Source organism: Crotalus tigris, unplaced genomic scaffold (genome assembly GCF_016545835.1).
Source record: "Crotalus tigris isolate CLP2741 ecotype Arizona unplaced genomic scaffold, ASM1654583v1 scf7180000017640.1540244, whole genome shotgun sequence".
Lineage (NCBI taxonomy): Eukaryota > Metazoa > Chordata > Lepidosauria > Squamata > Viperidae > Crotalus > Crotalus tigris.
Genome location: NW_024096533.1, coordinates 651,626 through 670,815, shown reverse-complemented (window position 1 = coordinate 670,815; position 19,190 = coordinate 651,626). Strand labels below are relative to the sequence as shown.

Here is a 19,190-nt window from a genome sequence, read left to right as displayed (position 1 = left end):
TGACTTTATGTATTTGTGTCTGGAATGTTGATGCAAATAAATCATGACATTTGCATTATGTCATACACATTTCACCATCTTCCCTCACCCTTTGCCTCTGCATACAGACATCTATGTGAGAAGACCGAAGGCTGCATGTTCCTACTTGTGGGATAATAAACAGTAATGTCTACGTGATTTTGAGCAGATCTAACTTAATACTGTTATTTATTTTTAGTGACAAAAGTAATAGCCATAGGAAATTATAGCATAGTTCTGCAAATATTTAAATTATAAATTAGCAAAAATGTATACTGGGTAAGCCAAGTATTATTTTTCATTTTTTATTTGATTGTTATATTTTCTGGTCCAAAAAAGAAATATTTCACTTTTGGAATCATAATGATATTTAGATCTAGAGAATTGTTGTTGTTTTTTTACAAATGCAAAAATCAGTTGGTTGAAAGAATTACAATAAGATGTAAGACAATAAGACCATTTCTGAGGTCCATAACACCCAAGCTGTTTACTGTTCTAATGAAAGCAAGGCTTAGAAATGCAAATTAGCTTTGTCACAAAGATTTATTGTGAACTGTGAATTAAATAATTTGTAGGTATTCACATGGTGCAAATTCAAAGGTTCAACAAATAAAAAGAGCCATACGTGGCTATGAAAACCTGCTCTACAAATTTATATGAAGATCTCAAGTAGCATATTACATAAAGTTCTTTAACAGGCGTGATCACATGCTTAAACTCAGGAAAGTTACCCTTTAAATGCTGCAGAAGTCCTGTGATATGTAAAAATCAGAGATTACCTGGAAAGTTTGAATTAGACAACTTGTTGAGTCATAAGCAGAGAACACTACCATGTAATTAAGATGATATGAAGTATATTTAGTTTTGCAATTATTGAACAACTAAATGTTTACACATATGCCATAAATGAGACTTTTATGAAAGAAAAAAATCTCTTACATAGCTGACTGCCCAACTTTGCATATGTGTGTTAACAGGAGAAGGCGCTATGTTTAGGATGAATACTAAAACGGGACTAAATGACTTTCAGATTAGCTGGAACAGATGGAAGGGTCACAGTTGAACAACTTTACACAGCAACATAAAGGCAATGTTCAAGTGGAGTTCATTGCCTCTGACAGATACTGTCAATCAAGCCAGGGACTCCTCGGTTAACCAGCAGCCTATCCCTTTAAAGATTAATAATAATTAAAAAAAAAACATTGAGAGGCAATGAGTAGAGTTTATCTAGTCAACGTTTGGCATAAACTTCATCCTAAGAGAGATTTTTTCACAGAAAGCACAAAAGCCTATAGATATTTTCAAGACAACTGAAGTACAGCTATTGCAAGAAGTACAAAGATTATGCATAAACATATTTCCCCTTATTTGATTCATCTTATTACCTTGCATAGTACAGTGGATAGGAGGAACTATTACAGGAAGGAAGTGTGAAACAAAATAATTGTATGGGCTAGATTTAATAGTATTAAAGATTAACTGACAAGGGAGTTGAAATGCATTTCAGGAGATTAGCACCCCTGTACTATATTCTTGGTGTTATGGACTTCATTTATACCAGTGGTGGCGAACCTATGGCACGGGTGCCAGAGGTGGCACTCAGAGCCCTCTCTGTGGGCACGCATGCCATCGCCCCAGTCCTAGGCCTTCAGCTGGGTTTTATAAAACCTTTTCGCTTTAGGCCTCTGTTGCTGTGTGCAAAAAAAAAAAAAAAAAGGTTCAATCAATCAGTCAATTTCAACTTCTCGCGTGGAAAAAAAAGATCTTGCAAATTTGGAATTGATTGACTGAACTTTTTAGTCCCACCCAGTCTGCCATTACCAAAGCAGCCACGCCCACCTAATGGGCCACACCCACCCAATGGGCCACACCCACCTGGCACCCAACGATGCATAAGTGGGTTTTGGGTTGCAGTTTGGGCACTCGGTCTCTAAAAGGTTCGCCATCACTGATTTATACTATGGAGTTTGCTTAATTCAGTGTATATGTGAAAATTAAGTAAGGTAAGCTTGCAAAGTTTTCTAATTCATTCTTATAGAATCTGTTACAGTAGATGGCCAATGGTCTCTGTGTATCCACATTAACCTGCATTATGTACAGTAACATTAAAAAGAAAGTACACCCTCATTGAGTTCTATGGCTTTACGTAGCAGGACACAGTAAAAATCATCTGGTCCTTAGCAGTTCTTAAAAAGGTAAATACAATCTCAGATGAAAACAATGCATGACATATTACACCATGTCATCATTTATTTTACGAACAAAGACATCTGGAAGGCCTTCAAAATTGCCCCAATTCCACACAAAATGAGAGGAGCGAGTATCCAGAATCTTGATGCATACTTTATTTTATATTTCTTTATTCAATTTATATGGTTGCTTATCTTAAAACCCAAATTTGTTGGGCATGATTGCTCCAGTAACTCTCAACCCTTCCAATGATAACATAGTCCTGTCCACATTTTTCTACCTTCTGTATCAGAATCTCATGGGATAAATGCTTTGCATTTAAAGATACACTATGTCAACCACAAGCCTGTGATCAACTAAACTGATCATTTAATTTCTTTTTTATAGTTTTTTTGATATGATTTATTCTTGATAAAGCCATGTTTGCTCGTCAATTCATTATTTTTTTGTTTGGTAACAAACTGCCTACTAATAATCTGTTCCAGAGTTTTGCCCAGGAATCATTCTTGAGTGGCATGTAACTGCCAAGGCCTTCTTTTTTTACCTTTTTGAAGAAAAAAAAACATTCACCTTTCTCCAAACTTCTAGGACTATGCGTATTCTCTGTGATTTATCAGAAAGCACACAAAGATGCTCCAAGATTATCTCTGAGAGTTCCTTCAGACTTGTTAAACTGATGTCAGTCATTTGACATAAACCAGATAAGGAAACTCATGTTGTGAATGCTATTGCTATTTTTATTATAGGGTTACAGTAATAGAACCTTGCAAGTCTGAATGTGCTTCTTTTCCCTCTGCATTTATTTTAAATAGAACTACGAAGGGTCAAGTCCGAGATGTTTTTTCAAATTACATTTCTGCTTTAAACTCAGATTTCTTTTATCTGACCATTGTCTTAACAGAATAACTTAGTTGGGAGGGACCACTGAAGTCTTCTAGTCCAATCCTCTGCTCAGGCAGGAAACCCTTTATAATTTCAGATAAATGGTTGTTCAATCTCTTCTTAAAAGCCTCCAGTTTTGGAGCACTCAAAATTTCTGGAGGCAAATTGTTCCATTATCAGAAAATTTCTTCTTAGTTCTAGGTTGCTTCTCTCCTCGATTAGTTTCCATCCATTGCTTCTTGTGCTTCCTTCAGGTTCTTTGGAGAATAGATTGATCCCCTGTTCTTTGGGGCAGCCCCTTAGATATTGGAACATTCCTATCATGTCACCCCATCCTTCTTTTCATTAAACTAGACATAGCCAATTCCTGCAATCATTCTTCATATGTTTTAGCCTCCAGTCCCCTAATCATCTTTGTTGTTCTTTCTAGATTTTGGGCTGTGGCTATCTCTCCAGTTCCTCAAGATTATTCATACAACCTTTGACACATAATGGCTAAAATGTGCTGAAATTAACCATTACTATCGTTGACATTATAATAATCTAGATTCTAGTCCAGGGGTAGGCAACCCAAAACACTCAAAGAGCCACTTGGACCCGTTTCCCACCAAAAACAAAACACTGGGAGCCGCAAAACCCTTTTGATATCTAAAATGAAGATAACACTGCATATATCCTTTTTTACCTTTATTATAGGTGTGTGTATGTGTGTGTGTGTATGTGTATGTGTATATGTGTGTGTGTGTGTGTGTGTGTGTGTATATATATATATATATATATATACATACACACACACACACACACACACACACACACATATACACATTAAAAATAAAAGTAAAAATATGACTCTTGGGAATATCCATACTATTAAAACAATGATCACCAAGAGAATGCTTTAAGAGAATAAAATTACATACACAAACAGGTAAAAAAAGGATATATGCAGTGTTATCTTCATTTTAGATGTCAAAAGGGTCTCTCTCTCCCTCCCTCTCTATCTGCCCTTGGTCTGCCACTCCTCTTCCCCCACTCTCTCTCTCTCCCTCTCTCTCTCTTTCTCTCTCTCTCTTTCTCCCCCCCCCTCCTATCTGCTGCTCACCTGGCAAGCTTCAAGCTGTTGTCCAACAACCTCCGGGGTAAGCAACCTCGTCTCTTTTATGACTCATGGACTTCAACTCCCAGAATTCCTGAGTCAGCCTAGCTGGGCTAGCTAGCTCTCTCCTGCCCTTCCTGCTTCCTGCTTCCTTCAGAGACGCAGCAAAGGGAGGAGCTCCGCCCAGAAAGCTTTTCAGCTCCTCGGAGAACACTGTGAGTGCACTCTCTTTTACACATACACATACACACACACACACAACACACACACACACAGAGAGAGAGAGAGAGAGAGAGAGAGAGAGAGAGAGAGAGAGAGAGAGAGAGAGAGAGAGAAGCAGGGAAATGCAATTGCCTCTCTCTGTCTCTGTCTCTGTCTCTCTGTAAAGGCAGAGGAGGCTGGGAGTCACAGGGGAAGGCTCAAAGAGCCGCATGCGGCTCCAGAGCCGCAGGTTGCCGACCTGTGTTCTAGTCTATACCTTTTTATCTTATTAAAAATCATCATGTGAAAGCCTCAAATAAGCAATATCATTATAGGTAATGAAGGACCCTATCTATGACGCCTCCCAGATAACATTGTCATTCATCCACCATTATCGTGGGAAACCATGCTAATGGTTCATTTAACATCTCTATGCAGGAGATGCATCAGTTGCCAGTTTACTTCTAGTTGCAATTTATAATGAGGATGTCACTTTAAAACCCTTCATAGTTTAGCACTTGAATATACCTGAGACCAGCTTCTCAATGTGAAACAACAGGAAGAACTTGTTGTGGATCCCTGTGATGAAAAAGGTCAGCATCAGTGACCCAAGGGCAAGCCTCTTCTCCCTGTGACAATTTATTTCTACAGTAAGGATGGGCTTGTCCGAGAGGGCCATAGAAAGCTGGATATTTAGAATAGTCTATGGAGAATGAATTGACTATTTTCCAAAGAACTGGCATCAGAGACATGATTGATTGAGATGATTGTTATTTATGATCTGTATTATATGCTTTTAACTAGTGGACAATCACTTAAGTATGAGCCAGCAGTGTGCTGCAGCTGACAAAAAAACCAACACAGTGCTAGGCTGCATTAACAGAGGGATAGAATCAAGATCATGTGAAATGTTAATACCACTTTACAATGCCTTGGTAAGGCCACACTTGAAATACTGCATCCAGTTTTTGTCACCACGATGTAAAAAAGATGTTGAGAAAGAATACAGAGAAGAGCAACAAAGATGATCAGGGGATTGGAGGCTAAAACATATAAGGAACGGTTGCTGGAATTGGCCTATGTCTAGTTTAACAAAGAGAAGGACGAGGGGGGACATGATAGCAGTTTTACAATATCTCAGGGGTGCCACAAAGAAGAGGGAATCAAGCTATTCTCCAAAGCACCTGAAGGCAGGACAAGAAGCAATGGATGGAAACTAATCAAAGAGAGAAGCAACCTAGAACTAAGGAGAAATTTTCTGACAGTTAGAACAATTAATCAGTGGAACAACCTGCCTCCAAAGTTGTGAATGTTCTAACACTGGAAGTTTTAAAGAAGAATCTGGACAGCCATTTGTCTGAAATTGTATAGGGTTTCCTGCCTGAGCAGGGAGTTGGACTAGATGACCTCCAAAGTCCCTTCCAACTTTATTATTATTATTATTACTACTACTACTACTACTATTATTATTATTACCATAATTACCATTCTAAAGTTTTGTAACCACTCAGAGTCAACAGACTGGAACAGCATAGAACGATGTATAGTTTGGGGGAAAATCATGAATATCTCTAAATTTCCAGAAGAAATATTATTATGTTTCAGTGAAATAACTGGATGGATAGGATCACTACAAAAAAAGTGATCAGACTACTTAAAAATCAAATAATATAATTGAATGCTAATTGCTTGGTAAGTACAGGTAGTCTTTGACTTAACGACCACAATTGAGCTCAAAATTTCCATTGCAAACCAACACAGTTATTAAGTGAGTTGCACCCCATTTTACAACCTTTTTGCCATAGTTGTTAAGGGAATCTGGCTTCCCCTATTGACTTTGCTTGTCAGAAGCCAGCTGGGAAGTTATAAATGGTGATCTAATGCCCCTGGATCACTGCAACTATCCTAAATAGATGCCAGTTACCAAAGACCCAAATTTGATGATGTGTCTGTGGGAACGCTGCCACAGTTGTTAAGTGTGAAAACTTATAAGGCAGGAGGTGTCAAACTGGGGCCCGGCTCTGCAAAGGCAAAAAAAGTCGTGATACGTCATGTGACACAATTGAGTTTGACACCCATAAGACATAAGTCACTTTTTTCAGGGCTGTTGTGACTCTGAACAGTCACTAAACAAATGGTTGTTAAGTAGAAGGTTGCCTGTATCTGCTTTAAAAAGTTCTTTAAAATAAGTCACAAACTTATTCATGTGCATACCTGGAAAAGGAATAAATATAAATCTACAAATGGTTTTATTTATTGCACGTGATAAAGAAAATTAATGAAGGATACTGTGGTACTAAAACAATCTGACAAAGGGGCAGAGCATTTTAGGTTGTTTCCGGATATTGGAAATAGTAAGCAATTTTGTTTAAAAAAAATACAACTATAAAAGTGAAATAATTGCAGGAGAAAAAGAATGGGTTAGACAGTTTCATCTGCTAACATAATGAATGAAACTAGAAATGAGTGATAGAAAAAACTATAGATCGGAAAAACACATATATGCTGCAAAAATGATGAGAAATACTGTATAATATGGCTAGAAAGAGACAAAAAAAGCTGCAAGGAATGTAGAGTCAAGGAATGAAAAGAGGTAGAGAAAATGCAGAGCAATTTTGATTGGGAACAAAATGTTGCTTTTAAAGCAGGTGAAGAAACATAAATAAGGAGCCCAGAACAGAAAGAATGGGTTTAAAAAATAAATATAGTGCAATGGTTTGGGAGAAAATTGAAGAGATGAAATATTTTAGGATATATTGAACAGTGCAATGAATTCTATAAGTATCAGAATATAAGAGAAAAAACTCTGATGAGAATCACAGATATTGTGAAAATGTTAAGAATGGCCGGGTTACAGATGGTGGGATTGGATGTTATAAAATGAATTCTGTTTGTTTATGGAATGTTATAAAAAAATGTTCAAGTCAAGAGGAAGGGAAAGAATAAGAAACTCCTAGCTTGTTGGTGTCAATGAGATACTCAAAAAGAAAAAAAACTGAAGATTAAAGAAGAAACATATGTACGAAGGAAGTTTATTCAAGATGAAGAGAAGCAAAGGGAACAGTGCTGGTATAAACTTGATTTCTTATATTCCCTGTTCTTATATCATGTCCTTAATTTGTTTGGTTTACTGCTCTTCAGTGGTTTTTCATAGTTTTGCCTATCCTGAAGGAAATACTATGATGATCATGGATCATGTATAACAAGTTATTTTTACTTCCTGCCAATATCGTCTGTCTGTATTTGAGTGAAAGTACATAAATCAGCTGCATCTCTTAAAACTGAGGGAGACAATATAGGACTATAATTTCTGACTAGTTGTTTTAGAATGATTCTTTGTTTTTGAAAGGAAATAGACATAATGCAAAGTGAACCATAAACCTGTAGAATCATCTGTATTTGAAACACAGATATTAGCTTGTGGGCTACTGTGAACTTTTTGTGACATGTTAAGGGCTACACTAAAAAAGAACTCAAGATCAGAACCAAAGTGGTAGGTCTCCTTCCTCTATTATTTTTCAAGAATATATATTACTTTTATTTTTAAAATAAATATTTTATAAATTTTTTCTTCATAAAGCAAAGTCATAGTTATTGCAAAAGCTACAGCTTTTTTTTAAGTACACAAGTGTGTGACACTGAAATGTCTTTTTTCAGTGTGATAGCTTCCTCTATTGATTTTTTTTAAAAAAGCATTGCAGATTTTTTTTGCAGCAGACAGAATCTAAGTTGCAAAGGGACACAATTTTGGCAATGGATGATCCAAGTTATTTCCCAGTGTGTGTCTATTTCTTGTGATATATGAAGGACAAATAATAACTCTTTAATATCCAGAGTCACATAAGTGTATTAGGCAGTGTAGAAATTTGATAAATAGACAGATAGATAGATAGATAGATAGATAGATAGATAGATAGATAGATAGATAGATAGATAGATAGATAGATAGACAGACAAACAAATAAATATGAATCCGTTCTCCAAAGTGGGGAAAAACAGAGTTTCGTGATTTCTAGGTTCTTCTAAAAAAATGAAGGGAACATAAAGCACCAATTTCACTCCTTGCAATGCTCTGGGCATGTTCTACTATACTCAACATGATAAAAAAAAAATCAGTTTAAATATTTATTTCATTCATTTAGACCTGGGTTGGAGCTACAAGACCCAGTCCACATGAGCTGTGTAACCCATAGATTGTACTTTTTGAATTCCTGATTTGCCTCTGGACTCTATATGAATAATGTAAACAGTTGTATGACTAATAATATACCTTTATTAACCACGTAAAATACATAATAAAAGTATCTGTAGTATATGTTTACTAAAATTTGATCTTGTAGAAAGGGGGCTGATGTTCACTGACTATTCAAAAATTACTTTTTTCACTCATTTCTAGCATGATTATACATTCAATTTGTGTTTTATCTAGCAGCTGTGTTGTGATATTAGCATTTTGTTGAAATTGCACTGTCAGCAAACATTTTTATTTTTATTTGTGCTATCTGAAAAATGTTAGTTTGCATTTCAAGCGCAGCTTATTTACTTGGCTTGCACTGTGCTTCAAAGCAAGTGGCAAAATCTTTTTGATGCCTATGCTTTAACGTTGTTTCAGTAAATACATTTCTAAGGGATTTGCTTAAATGTTTTGTTTTTGTGCCTCAGATATTTGGCACCAGTAATCAGTTATAGCATAAACCGAATCCTTCAGATCCTTTTGCTATAACAGCGGAAATGAAAGAAAGGCATTGGAAGATGAGTATCCCATATGCTTCTTGAGTTTCATTGCAGCGGATCACCAAAGGCACTAGAATTGCAAAGCATCTTTCTGTCTGTGGAGGCTTCAGGAAGGAAGGATACGCTGCAAGAAAGTCAAATCAGAAATATTGAAGCGCAGAGCAGAGGGCTGCAAACCCCAAACCGAAACAAAAACCCTGCCACAAAAGTTAACACAGGCTTGGTCTTCACCTGCCGAAGAAAGCAAATTCCTCCCAAAGGATGGCCCCATTTTCTTCTGTGGCTTTTATAAAGAGGCTGGGGGTCGTCAAACTTTGATTCAGAACAGGAGTCCATTCAGCAGCATCCTCAAGCCTGGCTGGGAGCTGCTCACATCCCCGGAAAATTCAGTGGGAGAAAAAGTTTATGGAAGCGAGTAGGAGTTTATTCAACAGTGTCTGAGGCCTTTCAGAATCATGAGTGAGTGTCTATAAGGGGGCAATCAAGCATAGGCTGGGAATTATCTCTGTTGGTTGCCTACCTGTGACAGGCCCTCAAGTGCAGCTAAGAGGCTCATTCAGTGATGGAGAAACAATGGCTGAAGGGGAACAAACAATTCCAAGGAGTCTATCATTCTGTATGGTGTTATCTTTAGGACTGAATAAAACCGGAGTTCCCCTTTTCTGCCTCCTAGTCAGCGCTACTTTTCGGAGGCAGTGGTACTTTTCAACTCTCTTTCACTACTTTTCAACAGGTTCATAAGGGCACGAAGTGCAGTATATAAAAAAAAGAGAGGATAATAACATTTACTTGGGTGCAGGAAAAGGCCCAATGGACAGAGCAGCCAAGCTTGCAGGACTGGAAGAGATGAAAGTTAGTGTTCCTGGTTTTGTTCTTTGGAGAAGTGCCAAAATCTAAGATCATTATAACTAAAAATATTCTTTAGCACTAAACAAGTTCTGGAGATGAAAATATTGGTTTCCTCTAAGAAAGTAAAACCTTTTTCAGGGTAGAGAAAATCTAACCTTATCTTGAATGTATAAAATGAATAGAATGACAGTAAAGGGAATTCAGTTCAAAGATACTCTTGTTGTATAAAGCAAAGAAAGGGGGGCCAGGAAGGGGATCTGTTCTATGTGCATGCTAAAAGTTTGAGTTTATAAATTTATGTACTGTTTTCCAAATGGAGGATCTGACATTTTCTGGAGGATGTCCCAGCAGAGCCTTGGAATTAAACTATTGTGAGCTATAGGGAGAGAAAGAGAGAAAAAGAGAAGAACAAGGAAATGTAATAGGAGATTAGCATTCTGTTATATAGGATTAGACAAGGGTTTTTTGGTTTTTTTTTTTTTGGTTTAGGGACACACAGCCCATATCAGATTTGCTGATGTTTGCAGCTGGAAAACAGACATTTTTGCTTTTTCTTTCTCATTAGCATACCATAAAATACAAATATAAATGAGAGGAGGGGAGAGGGAGAGGGAGGGAGAGAGAGGAGGGAGGGAGGGAGGGAGGAAGAAAGAGTGAGAGTGTTCTCATTTTTCAGCCAACAAACCGTGATCCTGGTATCAAGGCTACAGAAGTCTCCAGTTTTCAAATGGAACTCTCTCAGGAGAGCAAAATTCTATTTCATAGCAGCAAAGCAATCTATTTCACCATTGAAACGTGACTTAGAAAGACTATAGCTGCAAAATTCCTCCATAACTCATTCACATAGCCCTGGACATATTACCTCATGCCTCACACCACATGCAATTTAAACGTAGGGGAATACCATGTCATATTGCTTGCTGTTTTGACATTCTTTTGCCTCTACTATTCCACTTTCTCAGGAGCACAAAAGTTCCTTGTGTGTTTGTATGTGCATATAAGTGTGTTTTATATGCATATACAGTATACAAAAACAAAATATATATATAATAAAAGTAAAATAAAATAACACCACAATGGAAAGGCACTTCAGAATGGGCCTACAGAATGACAGATAGGATGATGCTGAACACATCTCAGGGGAAAAGCATGTTTTAGAGAACAAATCCCTGCTACCTGGCCCCTGTTCCTTCTGGGAGGGATAGGGGCTCATAGCAGATCAGCTAACATGCTCAGATCCAATGGGCAGAGTCAATTCTGGCAAGGCAATTTCTGATATGTATGTCTGTCTTTGAGTCAGTGTTGATTCCTAGCAATTGTCAAGTCCCTGAAGTTTTTCTTGGCATGAATTTCAGAAGTCAATTGTTTCCTATGGCTGAGTGAAAGTCACTAGCCCAAAGCCACTTTAGCTGTCTTTCATAGCTAAGGCGGGACAAAACTCACTTTCCCTGTTTCTAGCCTGGTGCCTTAGCCACTACACCAAACTGGTTTCTGATAGGTTCTGATGCTATTCTCTGTAGGGTTTAATAGATGATAGTTTTAATAATGCAGCAACTTTAGTACTGATATTATGATGCAATAGATGATTTGTCCTACTAGCTGCCTCATTGGATAATAATTGCAGTGTCTTGTTCACCACAATGGCCTCTTTCTAATTAATGTTCAACCTAGAACATACATGAGTGACTTTATCTTTAAGGAAACCCAGAAATGTGCAGGCATCTTATTGTACTTATGATTCCCTAAAAGAATCTTGGTGGCTGTGAACAGGGCTGCTGAGCTGGAATGCCCACAAAAGAATCATCTCTTATAGACATTGCCTAGGCTTAAACTTGACTTACCAATGCTGAGTCAAGTCCCTTTAGTCTTCTGCCATGATCTCACTCTATGTATCTTTTCAATCACTTCATTTACTTTTCAGTAAGCCAAAGAAATGCTTGGGAATAATGACGGTGGGATTCTGCAGGCTCAAACTCATCCAGCTCTATAGCCATCTCCTTCTCCATATTGAGTTGTACACCACAACTATATCATAGTTATAATTAATTGTTTATTGGGGCTTATATGATACTTCAGTCCAGTGGGTTTCTGAGCAATTTGCACTCCCATCCTACAATAAAAAAGTTAAAATGGGAAAATAAACGATCAAAAAGACAGTAGCAAAACAAATCAGAAGCAAAAACAGAAGACAACTTTGACTATCAAGCAGTAATAACATTGACACAAAAGCTAAAGTTCTCAACTCATAGAAAACCCCCATCCTTTTTAAAACCTTACATTTTTACAGGGTTTTTTTTAAATGAACATGATGGAGATTAATCTTATCTCAGAAAGTAAACTGTCCCAAAGAGGAAATACTGTAGCTAAGAAGGCTTGGTTCCTTGAGTTCTGTAGATGACCATCTCTTGAGAAGAAACCTACTTGATTAGATATACTGGGTGTTTTTTCCCATGCCTATTCTGACTCTGTGATATTAGTTATTACTTTTTCAGGTCCAGAAATTGCAACAGGAGAAACTTTTTTCCACTATAAATTAAAAGGAGAATGCTACAGGGAGTCCTTGACTTACAACTGTAATTGAGCCTGGAATTATAGTTGTAAGTAGTTGCAGTCATTAAGCGGGTCACCAAGTGACCAGACCCAATTTTACATTTCTTGCGAGGGTTGTTAAGTAAACATGGTTATTGTTAAGCAAATGCAACAATTGTTAAACGAATCCATTTTACACAATGGCTATTTTTTGGCTGGATACCAGATTATTATTTTTGTTTATTGTTTCTACAGAGATAGCAATTTATTAAAGGATAAGTGAATATATAGATTAGACCAGTGAATATATAGATTAGACCAGAATATATAGATTAGACCAGAGACCGAGTGCCCAAACTGCAACCCAAAACTCACTATGTATCGTCAGGTGCTGGGTGGGCATGGCCTATTGGGTGGGTGTGGCCCATTGGGTGGGTGTGGCCCATTGGGTGGGCATGGCTGCGATGGTAATGGCAGACTGGGTGGGACTAAAAAGTTCAATCAATCAATTCCAACTTTGCAAGATTTTTTTCCCATGAGTTGAAATTGATTGATTGATTGAACGAACCTTTTTTCTTTTTTTTTGCACACGGCGGCGGAGGCCTAAAGCGAAAAGGTTTTATAAAACCCAGCTGAAGACCTAGGACTGGGGCGACAGCGCATGTGCCCACAGAGGGCTCTGCATGCCACAGGTTCACCACCACGGGATTAGACTCTTTTTGCAATTCCCCTATCTCTGTATCATTTATTAGTTCCATCTCCTATGAGGGCCTTCACGTTGGCATGTTTGGATGCTCTCCCCTCAGCTGAGCATTCTAACACAAATGAAATTCACAATCATGATCACAATTATTCAGACATGAATCCTATTCATGTATCTGCTCAATGACATACCTATCACATTTGGGTTTTTTTTGGGGGGGGGTTCTATTTACAAACTATCCAGACTGTCTTCATACCACAGTTGTGCAATACCTGCTAAATGGCTAGGATCTGGAAATCTCTAGGTTTTTGGTCACATATTGTCCCATTGCTATTCCATTAGAAGCTTTTGGATGTGATTGTTTTTCTAGGTGCATCTTGCACAGGCATAAGTAACCCTTTTTCACTGAATGCAGTATAATATATTTCTCAGTTTCTGTTCTTAGGGTTTACAAGGGGACAGCAATTAAATGTACAGCTTCTGCAACAAGCCACTTTTTCAACGTAAATATGGCAAGACTACGTTTACTTGCAGGATGGGTGAAAGTGTAAATGACAGCTCTCTAACCACAATTTTACATCACAGATGCAGAGCACAGTCTGTGGGAAAGAGGAAACCATGACTTATCTGAACATATGGTTTCTTAATTCAAGTTAAAATGTCTGAACCCTGTTGCATCTGGTGCCATTTTAGTTTGTTAAAAATACCACACAAGACTGTGACTAAAGGAGAAGAAATGGAGAAAAATACAGTTATTACACACTCAAGAGCCGTTTTTTGCGGCTCATTAGCCAGTGGCCTCCGTGACTAATTAGGTTTTGTCATTGTTGCCGGGTCATTATGCCTTAATTTTTTTGCATAGTTATTCAGCCGTCACTTGAGGAAAAATGAAGGAGAGAAATACCTCTCTGAATCATTTCTTTTTCTTTCTTTTTTCCAAAACCCTTACTGTGGCTTAGAGCACCCCAAACTGATGAAATGATCATTTTGCCACAATGGGACAATGGAGTGTTAGTGGATTAAAGAGGTGCTTCTTTTTACACTACCCGAGCTCCTTATTGAGTAGCAGAGGGTAGAATTCAGCACGGAAGATCATTAACTTGAAGTCAGTCAGCCAAAGATAATGTTTTTGCTCCTTTGCTTTCTTTGTTGCAAAGAGAGCCTCCATAACTACTGTTTTTAACTTATTTTGAAAAAACAGGAAAAATAATTATGTTAAAAATAAAGGCCTTAGGTCTTGCACAAGATTCAGGCCTAGCTTAATTTTTGCAGAGAAAATTGAAGGTACTATTCAGAAATATAGCATTAGCACAGTGGGGCCTATGTTGGGCCTGTGCTACTAAAAGGACCCATGGTGAGAGGGGAAACATTGGTGTCAATCACAGAGTAGGACTTGACAAAGGCCCATAATTGGCGTAGGTCCACCTCATACTTCTGTCCCGCTGAGCTTGCAGCCCCAGACCCGTTCTTGAGCTCCAACGCTAACAAGTAAACAATTTATCAGGGTTAGAACTCCTGCAGACTGCCCCATCACACGCTCCATTCAGGACCATGATATCCCCCTCCCATGCCAGCACCGGCACACACTCAAATTTACGTATACCGTGCAATTTGTGGCAGACGCACCATGTAACAACAAATTTACAACAGGCATACCATGAAAATGGCTGTGTCAATATAATGACAAACAGTGGTAACCCCACAGCTGTTGCAAGGCGCTGGACACAAGAGGTGAGAGGGTCACGAAAGGTAGTCATATCTGCGCTTAACCTTGCTCGGTGGGTTTTTTCCGCACAGATGACCAATTCACAACTGATATTTTGACACTACGACCTCTTTAAAATATTCATGAAAATCGCACCTAATATGAAATTCAAGGCCCTGAAAGAAATGGCTATCATATAGATATTGCAATAGTTTGCTCGTTTAAAGAGACCCCTCTAATGAATGCTACTGAAAATAATTTTCAGTGAAGACAGGAAAAAAATAATAAAACGTTAAGGATCATAGACAATTTTTATTATGTGGGCATTTAATTATTATTATTTTTTACTCTGAACAATATATAACACGTATATAATATATAATCCTCATAAATCGGCATTCATATTTCTTGCAGTACCTCACATAATTCTTCTTAAATTAGAGCAATTATAATGATGTAAAGATTATAGTGATATTACTGCCAAGGCTATTTTCTTTGTGTAATGTTTTATGCAATTTGATTCCATGTGTGATGCCATTTTTAATGGCCCAAGGACACATTTATAATTAGAGCTCAATCGACAGACCACATTAAACAACAGCAATGTGTCTGTGCAGGCCTTGGTATAACAGCAAAATTGACTTGTACATAGAAACTTTATTATTTTCTTGATAGTTTCACTCTACTGTATTTTAGTTTTTAATTATAATTCAAAGTGAAAGTGAGAGCAGGGAACAAATATTGGATAGTAAATTTGAAATTAAAAAAAATTAAAGTGCTAAAATGTGTCTAACAGAATAATAGAGTTGGAAGGGACTTTGGAGGTCTTCTAGTCCAACCCACTGCTGAAATGGGAAACCCTATATTACTTCAGACCAGTGGTAGGATTCAGCCGGTTTGCACCACTTTGGCAGAACCGGTACCTAGTTTTTTTGTTGCCCTGGCCCAGAATGGATTTTCAGAATCCCACCACTGCTTCAGACAAATGGTTCTTAAAAGTCTCCAGTGTTGCAGTATGCACAACTTCTAAAGACAAGTCTCATTTAAAGTTGTTTCAGTCTCAATTTCCAATCTGTCATGGAGAGTTTAACAGATTTGATATAATGGCACCAAACCAAATATACTGATACAAAAAAACCTTGAATCATTCAACTGATATGGAATGCTAAACATAGTGTGACAAATAAAAATTACCCACTAACGTTTAGGCCTGTTATCTTTAAACAAATCACTATAGCTTGTCCAACCAATAGTTGTAAAATAGATCTTGGTTTACATAGTATGTAATATAACATCTGCATTCTCAATTTCAAGACATGCATATACAGCACTGTAGTAATAATTAATCAAAAAGTTACAACCCCCCCCCAGTCTATTTCAAACAGAATACATAAATGTGTCATTCTTCCAGTGAATTATTTTTCTCCCCCAAAAAGGTAGGAGGAAAAAAAATTACTGAAAAGTATTATAGTAGTTTTCCAGAATGTTAATATCTCTGACAGAAAGAGATCATGATAGGTAGTTTTGCAGATAGAATTCATTTGCTGATTTTATTTGCTTATTTCTCTATAATGAAGAATGATAGGGAAGTATTTATGATGGTATATTGTGACAGGAAGCTTATGCATCTAATTCTGTCAAATGATACATAGATTAATGTTCATTTTTAAAATGCAAGTTTTAAACTGCAATTCTGTGATGCTGGAATTAAGCAAATAAAGCCAATAAAGACCATAGAAGGGAAATTATATTATTCTTACCATCATGATTTGTAGATTTGTATAAACAATTTCAGTTTAACAAATTTCTATTCTGTATCTTTTCTATATATTATACAACCTCCTTTCCTATAATTCTTTAGCCAGTTTGGCTTCATGAGGCCCAAAATACAAAATTTTAAATTTGCCTCAGGCCATTCTTCAGGAAACTTCCACTTAACAATATATCAGGAATAGCATGAAAAATTAAAATGGCAGTGGTAAGTTGTGTACTACTGAGAATAGAGTTGTTGTTGCCCAATATCACCATTGTTCCTGCTGTTACAATAAATAAGCCAACTGATATGAGGGGAGCATAACAATTGCCAAGATTATCTCAGTTCCATTTATTGTCATGAAGTGACAACAGACCTTCCCAAATAACACATTATTTAAATAATCTACAGATGATGGTTTTAATTACTGTAAAGAAAGTAATTTGGATTGGGACCATTATATACTACTTTGAGCTAGTTAAATCCCAACCTTCACATACCACTTCAGATTTTTTTTCCTTTGCTTGTGGGATTGTTTTAAAACAACAACACAGAAAAACCTTCATTGGTGTCTAGAGTAAGCTGCTGCTTTTCCTTTAAATTTATGCTTGATGAGTAACCAGATTCTCTGTGGCTAGAAAGAATGGGAAGGGTTTTAATATTCCCCAATTTATGCAAGTATTCTTTAATTTTTTTAAATTAAGTTAGATGGTGATTGGACAGACCTTAAACAACATTCAAATATAGGTTTCTGACAGTTTTCAAATAAAGAGCTCTTCCTAGTTTACTCATATTCTTAACTGCCTTACCATCTCCATTCTCCCTTACATGATGGCACTTTCTGGAAAACAAAAACTAACAGTTGAAAATATAGAATTTGAACTGATATGAAATTCTGTGCTCTTCTATCATAATTTTTTTATGCATTCAACTTATCAACTCTACTTATCAAGTGATGAATAGGTAGGCATGTAGGTTCAACATTCTGATTTTTTACAAAGAATTGGAACTAGGGATCTTGCAAATATTTGCTCCATGGTAAGTAACTCCAAAAGTAAGCAATCTTGATCACGTGCTTGGAAGAAAACTCAAAACAAATAGCCTTCTGTGTTTGTTTTGATGCTTCAACTACTCTCCAGAAGGGCTCTCCAAAAATAGCTTTGGATGAAAATCCTATTAGAGATGCATCTTTCCATCTTTTATCTTACTGAGTACTTGAGATAGTACAGGTGCAGATTAGGTTTGTAAAATTCTTTGAATATGAGAACAGGGAAAAATGGGGCTAAAATTAAATAATGTATAAGAAACCTTAATTCAGTGATGGTGAACCTTTTAGAGACCAAGTGCCCAAATTGCAACTCAAAACCCACTTATTTATTGTCAGGTGCCAGGTGGACGTGACTGTGGTGGTCATGGCAGACTGTGTGAGTGTGGCCAAGGTGGGCATGGCCAACTCAATATTGCTTGTGGGGAGGGATGCCTGTGGGGGCCAGGCAGGGTTGGGGGAGATCCAGGGGGTCTCTGACAGGTGGGGCAGTGGGCAAGAGGCTCGTCCTTTGGAGTGAGGCGAGGCAGGGTGGGGGTTCCATTGTTGCTGGGCAAGGCGAGGCAGGGGCTGGGGCAGCTGCTACCTGACACCATCAGCCTGTGCACAGAGAGGCCAGAGAGCGCATGGGGGCCAACATGAACGTCAGCAACCACAGCCTGCCGGCCCCTCGACTGGCACATTCTGGGGCTCCGCAGCCCACTGCCAGTTCAGAGAAGCCGCCTCTGAGCTGGATGGCCGGCCGACAGCTGAGGAGGCAATGCAGTGGTTTGTGCCTGGGAAAAGGAGAGCATGCGAGGCCAGGAGGGATGGGATGGGGGAAGGGAAACCAGCCATGCTGGGATGCCTCTGACCACATGGGACCTCGGTGAGTTAGAGGGCAGCTGGTTGAAGAGGGACAGTTGCCATTTCCGGGGCATGGCGTGCGTGCCCCCAGAGAGGGCTCTGAGTGCCGCCTCTGGCATGCGTGCCATAGGTTTGCCACCACTGCCTTAATTAATGACAACAGGTAGAACCACCTGGCTTAGAACTAACAATGAAGGATATTGAACTGAGGGGTAGCTTCTGCCTTTTAGAATCAGCCATCAAAAGCAAAAGATTCTTCAGTCAAGAAATATGCCACAGACCAGCACTTGGTGGAACAGCTATGAAGGTCTTGAAAAAGATATTTAAATGCTGTGATGTATCTATACATAAAAAGATCAGAACAGTGCAAACAATGGAATTCCCTGTGGCACTCTATGGAAGTAAAAAGTTGAATTTTGAAAAAGTAAGATAGGAAAAGTATTAACATTTTTGAACTATGGTGTTAGAAGAAAATTCCCTAGAATATCAGACTGCAGAAACAAATAGGTTATTGACCAAATAAACCCAGAGTTCTCACATGAGGGACAAATGATCAAATTCAAATTATCCTACTTTGAACACAATATATACAAGACATAACTCTCTGGACAAGGCTGTAATGCTGGGAAAGGTGAAGGT

At 37.9% G+C, this 19,190-nt stretch overlaps 1 long non-coding RNA gene across 1 annotated transcript in view; it reads right to left on the bottom strand.

Moving 5' to 3' along the window:
- The window catches only part of LOC120304591, an 84,501-nt gene that overhangs the window by 26,521 nt on the left and 38,790 nt on the right, over positions 1 to 19,190 (bottom strand). The window contains exon 2 of the long non-coding RNA XR_005555760.1: positions 11,812 to 12,080. This is a non-coding gene — a long non-coding RNA (uncharacterized LOC120304591). The remainder of the gene's footprint in view (positions 1 to 11,811; positions 12,081 to 19,190) is intronic.